The following is a 14,238-nucleotide window of genomic DNA, read 5'->3' as shown; positions in this document are numbered from 1 at the left end:
GATTGCCTTGCAGTCCAAGGGACTTGCAGGAGTCTTCTCCATCACCATAGTTCAAAGGCCAAAATTCTTTGGTACTCAGCTTTTCTTATGGTCCAACTTTCACAGCCATACACTGCAACTGGGAAGACCACAGCCTTGACTATACACACTTTGGTTGGCAGGGTGATGTCTCCGCTTTTTAGTGTGCTGTTTAGATTTGCCATGGCTTTCCTCCCCAGGAGCAAGCATCTTTTAATTTCTTGGCTGCAGTCCCCATCTGCGGTGATCAGGGTTGATCTCCTCTAGGACTGACCAGTTTGATTGCCTTGCAGTCCAAGGGACTTGCAGGAGTCTTCTCCATCACCATAGTTCAAAGGCCAAAATTCTTTGGTACTCAGCTTTTCTTATGGTCCAACTTTCACAGCCATACACTGCAACTGGGAAGACCACAGCCTTGACTATACACACTTTGGTTGGCAGGGTGATGTCTCCGCTTTTTAGTGTGCTGTTTAGATTTGCCATGGCTTTCCTCCCCAGGAGCAAGCATCTTTTAATTTCTTGGCTGCAGTCCCCATCTGCGGTGATCTTGGAGCCCAGAAAAATAAAATCTGTCGCTACCTCCATTTCTTCCCCATCTATTTGCCAGGAAATGAGAGGACCAGATGCCATGATCTTGGTTTTCTTAATGTTTTTTTTTTATTGAAAAGTTTTACAGTACATTTTATTTATAAGAAAACAAAACAAAACCCCTCCCAACCCCCTCCCCTCTTCCCAACCCTCCCCAACACCTCCCTCCCTCCCCCTCCACCCTCCCCGACTTCCCAGAGCTAAATACAAGGTATAAAAGTAGAAACAATCATAATCTACCATATGCAAACAACAATAGACTATTAAATCTATCGCACTTTAACTCTTATAAAATGACTACAAGCAATATAAATATCACATCAGTACTTATTCAAATGCTAAATGAAACTTTTTAGTCCCATATTTATTCTGGATGTAATCAATCCATTTTTTCCACTCCACAATATATCTCTGTTGCGAATGGTCTTTCAAATACGCTGAGATCTTTGCCATTTCCGCCAGGTTAGAAACTTTTAAAGTCCATTCTTCTATAGTCGGCAGTTCTTCCTTCTTCCAATATTGCCCTACTAAAAGTCTTGCTGCCGTAATTAAATTCAACATCAACTTAGTGTCCACAACAGTAGTGTCAGTAATAATACCCAGTAAAAACAATTGCGGACAAAACTTTATCCTTTTCTTAAATATCTTCTGCATATTCCACCAAATTTTAATCCAAAATGCTTTAACCTTCTTACAGGTCCACCATATATGAAAATACGTTGCATCTTCACCACCACACCTCCAACATTTAGGCTGGCAGTTCGGATACATACTTGCTAATTGGTTTTCTTAATGTTAAGTTTCAGCCCAACTTTTGCACTCTCCTTCTTCACCTGCAACAACAGGCTCTTTAGTTCCTCTTCACTTTCTGCCATTAGAGTGGTATCATCTGCATATCTTAGGTTGTTGATATTTCTCCCGGCAATCTTAATTCCATCTTTTGATTCATCTAGCCCTGCTCTGCATATAAGTTAAACAGGCAGGGCGACAGTATACAGCCTTGCCAGACTCCTTTCCAAATTTTGAACCAATCAGTGGTTCCGTGTCCAGTTCTCACTGTTGCTTCTTGACCAGCATATAGGTTTCTCAAGAGACAAATAAGATGGTCTGTTACTCCCATCTCTTTAAGAACTTGCCACAGTTTGTTGTGATCCATACAATCAAATGCTTTAGCATAGTCAATGAAGCAGAAGTAGATGTTTTTCTGGAACTCCCTAGCTTTCTCCATGATCCAGCATATGTTAGCAATTTGATCTCTAGTTTCTCTGCCTCTTCGAAATCCTGCCTGTATTTCTGGTAGTTCTCGATCCACATATTGCTGGAGTCTAGCTTGTAGGATTTTAAGCATAACTTTACTAGCATGTGAAATGAGTGCAATGGTGCGATAGTTTGAACATTCTTTGGCACTGCCTTTCTTTGGAATTGGAATGTAAACTGATATTTTCCAATCCTGTGGCCACTGTTGAGTTTTCCAAATTTGCTGGCAAATTGAGTGTAGCACTTTTACTGTATCATCTTTTAAGATTTTGAATAGCTCAGCTGGAATATTGTCACCTCCACTAGCTTTGTTGTTGCTCAGCTTTCCTAAGGCCCACTTCACTTCACATTCTAGGATGTCTGGCTCGAGGTCAGTGACCACCTCATCGTGGTTATCATGGACGTTAAGCTCGTTCTTGTATAGTTCTGTGTAATTTTGCCACCTCTTCTTAATCTCTTCTGCCTATGTTAGGTCCCTGCCATTTTGGTCCTTTATCATGCCCATTTTTGCATGAAACGTTCCCTTCATCTCTCCAATTTTCTTGAAGAGATCTCTGGTCCTCCTTATTTTATTGTTTTCTTCTGTTTCTTTGCAATGTTCATTTAAGAAGGCATTCTTATCTCTTCTAGCTATTCTCTGGAATTCTGCATTCAATTGGGTGTATATTTCTTTTTCTCCCTTGCCTTTTGCTTCCCTCCTTTCCTCAGATATTTGCAAAGCTTCCTCAGACAGCCATTTTGCTTTCTTGCATTTCTTTTTCTTTGGGATGGTTTTGGATGCTACCTGTTGTACAATGTCGTGAACATCTGTCCATAGTTCTTCAGGCACTCTCTCTATCAGATCTAATTCCTTAAATCTATTTGTCACCTCTACTGTATATTCGTCAGGGATATGATTTAGTTCATACCTGAGTGGCCCAGTGCTTTTCCCTACTTTCATCAGTTTAAGCCTAAATTTTGCAATGAGAAGCTAATGGTCTGGGCCACAGTCAGCTCCTGGTCTTGTTTTTACTGACTGTATACAGCTTCTCCATCTTAGGCTGCAGAGCACATAGTCAATCTGCTTTCTGTGTTGACCGTCTGGTGATGTCCATGTGTAGAGCTGTCTCTCAGGTTGTTGGAAAAGAGTGTTTGCTATGACCATCATATTCTATCAGCCTGTGCCCTGCTTCATTTTGTACTCCAGGCCAAACTTGCCTGTTATTCCAGTTATCTTTTGGTTTCCTACTTTAGCATTCCAATCCCCCATGATGATAAGGACATCATTTTTTGGTGTTAGTTCTATAAGGTGCTGTAGGGCTTCATAGAACTGGTCAATTTCATCCTCTACAGCACCGGTGGTTGGGGCATAGACTTGGACTACTGTGATATTGAATGGTTTGCCTTGGATTAGAACAGAGATCATTCTGTCATTTTGGGGATTGTATCCCAGTATTGCTTTTCCTACTCTTTTATTGACTATGAAGGCTACTCCATTTTGTCTGAGGGATTCTTGCCCACAGTACTATACCTGATGGTCATCTGAATTAAATTCACCCATTCCTGTCCATTTTAGTTTGCTGATTCCTAAGATGTCGATGTTCAGTCTTGTCATCTCTTGTTTGACCACATCCAGCTTGCCTTGATTCATAGATCTTACATTCCAGGTTCCTACGGAGAAAAAATCTTTCACCACCAGATACATCCACAGCTGAGCGTCCTTTTGGCTTTGGCCCAGTCGCTTCATTCTTTCTGGCGCTACTAGCCCTCTGCTCTTCCCCAGTAGCATATTGGATGCCTTCCGACCTGAGGGGCTCATCTTCCAGCATCTTATATTTTTGCCTTTTGGTACTGTCCATGGGGTTTTCATGGCAAAGATACTGGAGTGGGTTGCCATTTCCTTCTCCAGTGGATCACATTTTGTCAGAACTCTCTGCTATGACCTTTCCATCTTGGGGGTCCTGCACGGCATAGCTCATAGCTTCATTGAATTATGCAAGCCCCTGCACCATGACAAGGCAGTAATCCATGAAGGGGCTGAAGTCCTTAATGCCATTTATAACATTAGTCCTTGAAAACTCTGGAAAATGTTAACATGTGTTATTGATTTGAAGCCAGAAAGTTATTTGTTCTACTTTTGTGGGATGCCAGAAAGCAGGAAACACAGAAAATGTATTATTTATAGCTGAAGCATAATAAAGTCTAAATATTGCAAGAATTACTGGAGTATGAGATCAGCTTATCTGGGATCATTTTCAGATATTCAGTTGGATGCCAATCATTACATGGAAATTCAAATTTATGTGCACATGCATGCAGAACTCAAAGTACGAAAAAATAGCATGCCTTTAAAGTTGCCTATCCATGTAAGTACAAAAGAGTCAGGGCAGGTCAAAAACTCTTTCAACATCCATTGTACATGGTGCCCCCACTGTCCCAATCCCGCTCTTTCAGCTGACTCATCTCCAGCATGTATGAAAATTGAAAATTAATAGAGATTTGTGTTTTCTGGAACCCTGATACTGGTAGGCCTCAACTTACGACTTCAATTGAGCCCCAAATTTCTGTTGCTCAGTGAGACATTTGATAGGTGAATTTTTCCCCATTTTATGACATTTCCTGCCACAGTTGTTAACTGAATCACTGTAACATGGTTGCTAAGTGAATCTGGTTTCCCCACTGACTTTGCTTGCCAGAAGGTTGCAAAAGGTGATCACATGGCCCCAGGACACTGCAACCGTCATAAATATGAACCAGTTGTCCTATCATGGGACCATGGGGATGCTGCAATGGTTGTAAGTGTGAAAAAGGGTCATAAATCACTTTTTGCAGTGTTATTGTAACTGTACAGTCACTAAGCAAATGGTTGTAAGCTGAGGAGTATATAGGGGACTTTCCTATTCAAAAAGGATCCCTTAGGGCCGGGGTAGGCAACTTTGACTCTTTTATGACTCGTGGACTTCAACTCCCAGAATTCCTCAGCCAGCATGCCTGGCTCAGGAATTCTGGGAGTTGAAGTCCATGAGTCATAAAAGAGCCAAGGTTGCCTACCCCTGCCTTAGGGTTTGTGCATTCAATTGAACTTCAACAGGGTTTCCCTCTAGACCTTGCTCATAATGAATCAAGGTCAGAAGCAAGGATGGTATAAATATCATCTTCCTACTCTTTTAGTTATCACATAACCACGCTGAATGCTAGCATAGTACAGTAGCTGGATTGCCAATGTCTGATTCTAAAACTGTGGTTGAACTTCATCTATGGAACTGATTAACATCTGCCTACCACATGTATATATACTATGGCTGGGTTTAGACAACACAGTTCCTGATTATTGCATTATATTATTTACTGGATTTGCACAATATTCGAATCATAAGTTATCCAAATGGGCAGGGTTCACACAATATGCTGGGGGGGAAAACTAAATGAAAACTAAAACTAAAAAATAAACAAACTCAGCACATTGGGCCAATGCAAGAGCTGGGCTATTAAGCACATCATTCATTGCTAGTCTGTCCACGTAGTTTTTACATGTTTCTGAGTGTTATTTTTCTCTCTTGAAGCCAGGAATGCATTTAACAACTTTTTCTTCCTGCCAATGTTGAAATCTCCCATGAATCAACTTGACAAGTGGAAGAAATCTACATAGACACTATATATGAGATTGGCAACTTTTTATCCAGGTCCAGGGAATTTTAAAGTTTATGGTCTATTGCTTCATATATTTTGAGGTGTTAAAGTGTTTTAGGGTAGCCTCCAGGACAGAAATTGTTTAGGTTCAAATGGTCAATACCCCTTTGATCTGATGCAATACTGCTCTGAAGAGCTTAGTCTAACAAATTTGTGCTGTTGACAATTTGTGGTATTATCTGCGCTGTTGACTTTACTTCATCTCTAAAAGGTTAGTTTCCATCCATTATTTCTTGTCCTGCCCTCTGATGCTTTGCAAAATAAGTTGATCCCCTCTTCTTTATACAGGTCACTCAAATACAGGAATATTGCTACACTGTCTCTTCTTTAATTTATTTCTGAAATAAAATAGGGTATTTTTTTTGCAATTGAAATATGCCAGTTTGGTGATATGCATGCTTGTAGCAAATTCTTATGAATGAGATTTCTCATTTACCTTTTTATTATTTTTTAATTTTTCGCTTCATCTTTTGAAATTCCTCTGGTGCATTTCATGGAATACTTAGAAAAGGATATTCTGAATGAGCACATTGGAGACCCACTAGAGAGTGAGATGACCTTAACAAAAATCTTCTTCCAAGATTTGATTCATGGCAATTTCATGGACAACAGGAATTTTCTTGGTACTAGTGCAGAATTGGTTATAGTACCTTATTTCGGTGTGGTTTTTTATTTCTTAGTCTAGTCTATAAGTCTGATACTTCCTGAAAGTCTCCCAGTCCTACTTAGCTTTCAAACCAAGTTCATGTTTTCTAACTAAGATTTGTGCCTTACCATTATGCATGAACCAGTTCATTATAGCTAGTTGTACAAAGTATTGTTAAAACAATCCTTCAGTTATATGATATATGAACCCAAACTACATTTAGAAAACAATTCAAGTAGATAAGAGGGAAAAAAACAATGATGCTGTCTTCCTTGGATAGTACATTTTCAGCTGCAGATTTATTTATTTTTTGCAAAGAAAAAAATGAAATATAAATCTTTCTCATACAAACTGAAGTAGCAGAACTGAATAATTCTTTACATGGTGGCATCGTTTAACCACTCATAAATGGAAATAAATACTTTTGCAACATCATGGCTACAGATTATCCTTTTCTATTTTACAAAATTAGGCTTTAAAATGTACTCCAGCAGATGGTATGAAAGTAGGAACTGTAGTAAAGTAGGGAAGAGAAGTATTTTGTTCTTATGTATTTCAGCTGGTCTTATTTATTTTGGCTAAATGGTTCTTTCAATGGGTAGTTCCTGACAGATGGCCCTCAATCATTTTTTTTGATTCCTAGCCAAAGTCTGCTAGGGATTAACAAAAAGAAGTGAGCTTCCATAACTCTTGTGCATATAAAAGACATTTCAACAGGCAACAGTTTACAGGCTAATTATTAGATGATGTGAATATCATCACATGCTAAGGCCCTTTTCTGTTATTTTCCCAAAATAATCATCTTCTTCTTCTTCTTCTTCTTCTTCTTCTTCTTCTTCTTCTTCTTCTTCTTCTTCTTCTTCTTCTTCTTCTTCTTCTTCTTCTTCTTCTTCTTCTTCTTCTTCTTCTTCTTCTCTTCCTCCCTCTCCCTCTTCCTCCTCCTCCTCCTCCTCCTCCTCCTCCTCTTCTCACATGCAGAAAAAACTATAGGCTTTCTCATGGTACATGTGAACAGGACTGAAGGCTATTGGGTAACAGTCTGCTCATCTTAGTGATTTTAATCAGCAAATCCACTCGCTGTAGCATACGTTGAGTAATCCTAAAGGCTTGTTGATGGGAGAATTTTCCATTGGTGGTTTTCGATTGAAAGGGGTTTATTATATAACATTATCTTAGATCTGGCTATTTCTTCTGGAAATAAATATTCTCACAATTAAGATTTTAGTGGTCTATACTTTATTTTAATTTGTTAAGAAGTAGGTAAATAATCAAGTAAAAACAGCCTAAATCAGAAAGCTGAAATATAATTGTTTTGATAACTTTATGGATTTTTCAATATAAAAATGTCAATACTTTTCCCCTCAAAAATGTATGACAATTTAAAATTCTCTCACCCCCTCCTGTTTCCCACATGAGAATGTATAATAAAAAGAGATCAAAAGCTGTCCCTCACTAAACAAGCTGTTTTGAACCACAACATCTAAGCTGAAAAAAACTGCAGATGTACCAATCTTGCAAGTTTTCTCTGAGGACATTCCAAGTTTTGGTGGAATATTCCATCTGGAAACATTATGGAGAATGTTGGTATTGCCAAGATGATGTATCAGATTTGATGACTACACTGAATAAAACAGTTACTAAAGTGGTTAGACTGATATAGATTGCTTAAAGCATTATTTTCAAGTTCTAAATATGTAGCCCTTGTCATGCCAAACTCTTGAAAGTTTGTCCATGGAATATGTTCCCTTCTAGCCCATTTAGCTGTAAAACTTGTAAGAAGCTTTACATACCGTAATATCTTGTTGTGCACTTCAGAGAACTTGGTTTTATAATTCTTCATCATAACTTCACAAAATTAATTGCAGACAAACTTTTCCTATGTATCCAGGCATTATTTGAAAGTATTTATTTTATTAAAATTATATATAATTTATATAATTTAAAAATATGTATGTGTGATTGTATACTATGGATGGATGGATAGATAGATAGATAGATAGATAGATAGATAGATAGATAGATAGATAGATAGATAGATAGATAGAGGCACGCTGTGATTTACTTTTAGGACTAAAATCACAGAATGATTAGGACTACAAAATGTTATGGGACAACTTCTAATTCAATGCTAAATGAACGATGCTATTTTTTTATTTATTGTAATTATGTGCCATCAGGTTGATTACAGACATCCAATGACCACTACGCTATCTCCATTCAGTAACTTCTAAGGTAGTATATTAAAGGGCTTTACCATTAGGAGATTTTTCCTAACGTTTCAGTGAAATGATCATTATTTTTGTCATGGGACAGAAGAAACCATTATGCTTTATCCATTGTAATTCTTCAGACACTTGAAGATTTCTTTCAAAGTATCCCCTTGATTTTCATACCCAGATCTTTTGATGCTTCATAGGACTTAGTCCTCAGAACTTTTACCATCTAGATCAGGGGTGGGGAATTATGGCTCTTTTATGACCTGTGGAATTCCTGGCTGACTCAGGAATTCTGGGAGTTGAAGTCCACAAGTCATAAAGGGGACGTAGATTAAGTCTAGATTATGGGTCCCCAGTTCCTGGGCCAAAGACTGGCAGTGGTCCATGGTGCGCCAGAAACCAGGCTGCACAAATGAGCAAAGCCCCATCTGCACACATACGGGATGCAGGCAGCACACTCCCCTGTTTGCGGAAAAACCTCTCTCCACACAACTGTTCCCTGGTGCCCAAAAGGATGGAGGACACTGATCTAGATCATCTATTCTCCACATGTTTCTGTTGCTACCATCTAAAATTATGTCATTAAGGAATAGACACGATACTGAAAGAATAGTTTCACTAGTGTGGAATTGACAGAATTTTCTTCTTCTAAAAACAATTTCTGTAATTTAAGATTATATTAGCATCCTTTTCCAGGTATATCAGATAATAGGCTGATATTCAGATCAATATTTTCCTTATTGTTTTTTCCAATTCAAAGCCTGAGAGGTTGGTAAATTTAAGAGACAGTCTCACAGTAGGTGCAGTAACCCAACACAGAAATTGATGAGATTTTTTTTTCTTCAAACAAGTACACAATCCATGGATGCTAAATAAAAAAATAAACACAAAGTATAATAAATAGAATGTATGAATTGCACTTTACTGAATTTTTACAACTTGTATTTATTTGTAGATTACATGTAAGGTGTTCTCAACCTTAAATTGTAGTTATAATAATAATAATGTTGGAAGGGACCTTGGAGGTCATCTAGTCCAACCCCCTGCTAAGGCAGGAAACCCTATACCATTTCAGACAAATGGCTGTCCGGTCCCTTCTTAAAAGTGTCCAGTGTTGGAGCATTCACCACCTCTGGAGGCAGGTTGTTCCACTGGTTAATTGTTCTAACTGTCAGGAAGTTTCTCCTTAGTTCTAGGTTGCTTCATGTGGTTCATGTAGTTCATGTGCTTCATGTAGTTCATGTGGTCTTGTTCTTTCATAAATTCTGTAAATTTATTTTACAAAATGGCTGGAATTCTCATCATAACAAATTCTGTAACAGATTGATAACAGGGTCAATGAACGAGTTGCTCTCTTTGGTCCCTAAGAGGCTATGGGGCAGCAGAAAGACAGGTCAACTTTTGCAGCACCATGGATAGCTCTGAGTCAACAATTTGTCTCAACAGAGATAAAAATTTCTTTAACCTTGAAAACCTTCCTCTGCCCCTTTTCCTCAAGAAAAAAGGTGCATAAAATATTTGATAATACTTCTCTAGGAATTCACACAGGAATATACTCCAGATGGTTCCTTCTTGCAGCTAGCTTTCAAAGCTGTTGTAGGTGCAATGTCATCTAGGTGCAAAGGTCTTGGAAGAAGGAAAATCTAATTCTGCAGTGGTCCTTTATTTGGCACAACCTCTAAGTGGTAGACTTTCTTCATAGGATGTATTGAAATGTAGGTTAGACAGCCATCTTTTGAGGCTATGTACTGCACTGAAGAGTCAAATTTGATGGCCTAAATTGATCCTATCATTTCTACTGATTCTATAAATCCATAAACCAGTTCCCTGGTCTCTATTCTTCATCTCTATTATTGTTAGGCTCTTATATTGAAAAACAATCCTAAGGCAAACAAGAAAAATGCCTTGGAATATAACTTTTGTTTTCTCCCTAATGCTGTCCTTCCAATATCTAAGGGACTGCAACAAAGAAGAGGGGGGTCAATATATTCTCCAAAGTATCTGAAGGAATGGATGGAAACTAATCAAAGGGAGAAGCAACCTAGAAATGAGGAGAAGTTTCCTGACAGTTAGAACAATTAATCAGTGGAATGACTTGCCTCCAGAAGTTGTCGGTGCTTCAACACTGGGTGTTTTTAAGAAGAGATTGGACAACCATTTGTCTGAAATGTTGTAGGAGTTTCCTGCTTGAGCAGGGGGTTGGACTAGATGATCTCCAAGGTATCTTCCACCTCTGTTATTCTATTAACAGAGTCAGATTGTGGCTATTACATGAACGTTGAAAACATATGTGTCCTCCTTTCTTTCTGCTTCTCCTTTTGTCTCACATTTTTATCTGGATGGAGATCATGTGGTCGGAGGCTTAATTACTGTATTCTCATGGAATTATGGTTAGTGAATAATACCAATAGTACAATGTTGGAGATTATTTAAAATAAAGCAAAATAACCCCTGGTGTTCTGTTGTCCTCCATGTAGATTTCCTTAATAGAAAGAATTAAATGGAAATGTTAAAAAAAATCACTGGCTAAAACTTTGGTGGGTCTAGGCAAGGCTAATTGCTTAATGCTGGTATAAAATGATTATATATGCTTACATAATTGTAAATTATAATGAAAATATCTGATGTGCGTAATTGCAATAAATTATGTTCTCCTTGTTATTTAGAGCATTCCACTGTGCTTAGCAGCTAGGAATTGAGAGTAGTAAATGAGTTTTGGAGCTAGTTGATTATTTTCTGTCTCATTCTGATAAATTATTAGTGCCTACCAACATTGGGTTTCATTTATATAAAGGATTGTTACTTTTTTATGCAATGAAAATTGGGTGCATGAAATAGCAATGTTTGATGTACTGCAGAGGTGGGAAGAAGACATCTTGAACCTACTGATTCTCAGTAAGTCAGCAAGAATTTCAAAAGTCCATTTGCTTTGAAATGGTGGCTAATCAGGGCACGATGGCTCATTGGTTAAGGACATTGAGCTTGTTAGCTGGAGAGCTGACATGCCGGGTTCAAGACCCAAGCTCCATGCAATAGGGTGAACTCCTGTTACTTTCCCCAACAGTTCAAAAACATGCAAATGCGAGCAGATAAATAGGTGCCACTTTGGTGGGAAGGTAACAGCATTCTTTAGCATATAGCCATGCTGGCTACATGACCATGGAAATTGTCTTCAGACAAAGCTGGCTCCCTCGGCTAAGAAACAGAGATACCCTAGAGCAGGGCTTTTCAACCTTTTCACCCATTGTACCACTTTTAGGATATGGCAACATCCAAGTACCACCAGTCGCCTAGCAAGGTGTCAAAAACGTGATGACCAAAAAACAAAAAAAAGGGGGGGGGGAAGTGATGAAGTACAAGTAGTCCTTGACTTTCAAAAGTTCACTTAGTGACTGGAAGTTACAATGGCACTGAAAATAGTGCCCCCCAAGCCACCGCCGAGCAAGACACCTGCCTGCCCACGTGGCAGCGCTCTTCCTCCTGTCCAAGGTTTTCATTGTTGTGAGCATTTCTGTTGAGGATTGGCAGTGGGGATGGGGTGGGGGTGTTTGGTTTTTATTCCCCCCCTCTGCTGGATGGTTGCAGCAGGTTTTGGTCACTTCACATGACCCTGGGCACTGTGACTGTCATAAATATGAATCAGTTGCCAAGCATCTGAATGTAAATCACAAGACCCTGGAGATGCTGCAACATTCCAGCTGATCAGCGCTTCCTCTAGGCTCAGCAGAAGTGCCAGGATCAGTGCTGCTTTCCAGCTGGATCCTGGCGCTTCCACTGAGCCCTGACAGCCCTGCAGCTCCAGCCATCTCTCGCTCAGGCTTGTGCAGTGCTGCCACTGGTTCAGCTCATTCCCCTTCCCCGCTACCACTTTTCTAGGATGGTCATGTACCACCTGCCAGGTGCCAATGTACCACAGGTGGTACCCGTACCACTGGTTGAAAAGCCCTGCCCTAGAGTCAGACACGATTGTCAGGGAAATCTTTAGCTTTTAGTAGCTAATCATATGGCTGAAATGAGAAAAACTGATTGTAAAGAAAGATGAAACAGTAAGTGGAAGGCAGTGGATGAAGTTTCATAGAATCTGTTTCTAACCATAATGGTACCAATAATGAAACCATAACAATGAAAACAATAGAAGCACTGTTCTTTTGTTAGTTGCACACGATGACACATTTCTTCCAATCTTACGTTTCCTTCAATATGCCACTATGGAAGGACATTTCTTTTACCATTATGAACGAATGGCTACAGAAGCTAATGGAGTTAGCAGAGATGGCTTAATTGACTGTTTTGATTCAAGTAAAGAATATAAATACTTTTGCTTCTACATAGAAACCGCTTCTGGTTTTTGTGCTTGAGGTGGGGGAGGGGGGAAAGAAACTTTGATGTTGGGTTTTACTGATTAGATTGATTTGTGGTTATAGAAATGGCTAGTTTATACTATTATGGAAAAGTAAAAAGTTGAGGTTCGATGTTAATGCTTTATTCTGCCGCAACAGAGGAAGTCGGAAGTCATTGCTTTCTCTTTTTTCTTTCTCCCTTCTCCCCCTCACTTTTCTTTCCCTTTTCCCTCCCTACTGTGTCCTACTACTTGCTTTGTATTTTGTATTTTACTCTATAGATCTAATAAAATGTTACAAATCAATGAGAAAGAAATCTGGAAAAAAATATCTTCCTTTCTCAGTGACCACAGAAGACTGGATTTATAATCTGATGCCATAGTTATCAGTGTACCCATTCCTTATTCTATCTCCCTTAAAGATGATTTCAATCTGGATGGAAATAGTATGGAAATGAAAATTAGTTGTGCCGTAAAACAAAATTCCAGTTCCCCATTTTATCTGTATTTCTAAGTACAGCAAAATTCCTAAGGATCCCACAGATATTCATAGGAAACAAAATAGCTGCCAGATGCAATTCAGAGGATGGTGTCTCCAGCTGCTACAAAAGAAGAGAAAGGTGAAATGAATCACGGTACTAAAACTATCCTATCCCATTTGCCTTCTGGTAAAATGGGTGATATGAGATTGGCTCACCAGTTATCACTTCTGCTTTATGAGTGGGCAGAAGCCCCATCAGCCTACAACATATTCTCTAAAGTCCATTTGTGTACCCTAGTCCAAAAGATGAGTACCGTAGGCCTTGCCTGTGAATACAACAATCAATGCAGTAAGATTATTTAGTCAAAGTATGATTGATGTCTTGAGACATCTGCTTTGGTGCATCCTTTCTGTGTTACTCTACCGCACTTACACAAACACACTTTTCCCCCCAGCTTCAGTTGAAAGTAACTGACAATTCCTGGAGTTTAATTGAGCAATTTTTTTTTACAATAATTTAACTGGCCATTATTTTTACAGTAGTTAAATGGCTTGGCTAACATCAGTGGAATGGATTAATGCATCAAGGCATTAGTATTCTGCATAATTCAGCTGAAGACACACCCCATAATTATCTTTCACCTTCAGCCTTTGCTGCCTCCGAACACTGGCTAAAGTCCTTGCATCGGCTCTGTTTCTCCGACGCAGAGGGGAGTATTTCAAAGGCACATTTGACAAGTGAATGAAATGTGGGATCACTTCCAGAATAGATACCCTGTGGCTCTTTGCTACACCATAACACTGCAAGCTTTCCTGATGGTACTTTATCTGCCTTGTGCAGGAACACAGTAAAACATAAATTTTGTAAAAGAATGAAGGAAAAGAAACAAAGAAAGAAACTCATCCCTGGAGGGGAAAAATTGAACCGCATCCCTCTGCTATATAAAGCAATATCTGGCCTATATATATATATATATATATATATATATATATATATATATATATATATATATATATATATATA

At 38.8% G+C, this 14,238-nt stretch overlaps 1 protein-coding gene across 2 annotated transcripts in view; it reads left to right on the top strand.

Annotated features, from left to right (window-relative positions):
* Positions 1-14,238, top strand: part of PDGFD (platelet derived growth factor D) — a 195,346-nt gene that overhangs the window by 29,375 nt on the left and 151,733 nt on the right. The window lies entirely within an intron of this gene.

The sequence above is a fragment of the Vipera berus genome (genome assembly GCF_964194415.1).
Source record: "Vipera berus genome assembly, chromosome: 4".
NCBI classification, from domain to species: domain Eukaryota; kingdom Metazoa; phylum Chordata; class Lepidosauria; order Squamata; family Viperidae; genus Vipera; species Vipera berus.
Note: the sequence above shows the minus strand (reverse complement) of the source record. Positions and strands in the feature narration are given on the sequence as shown.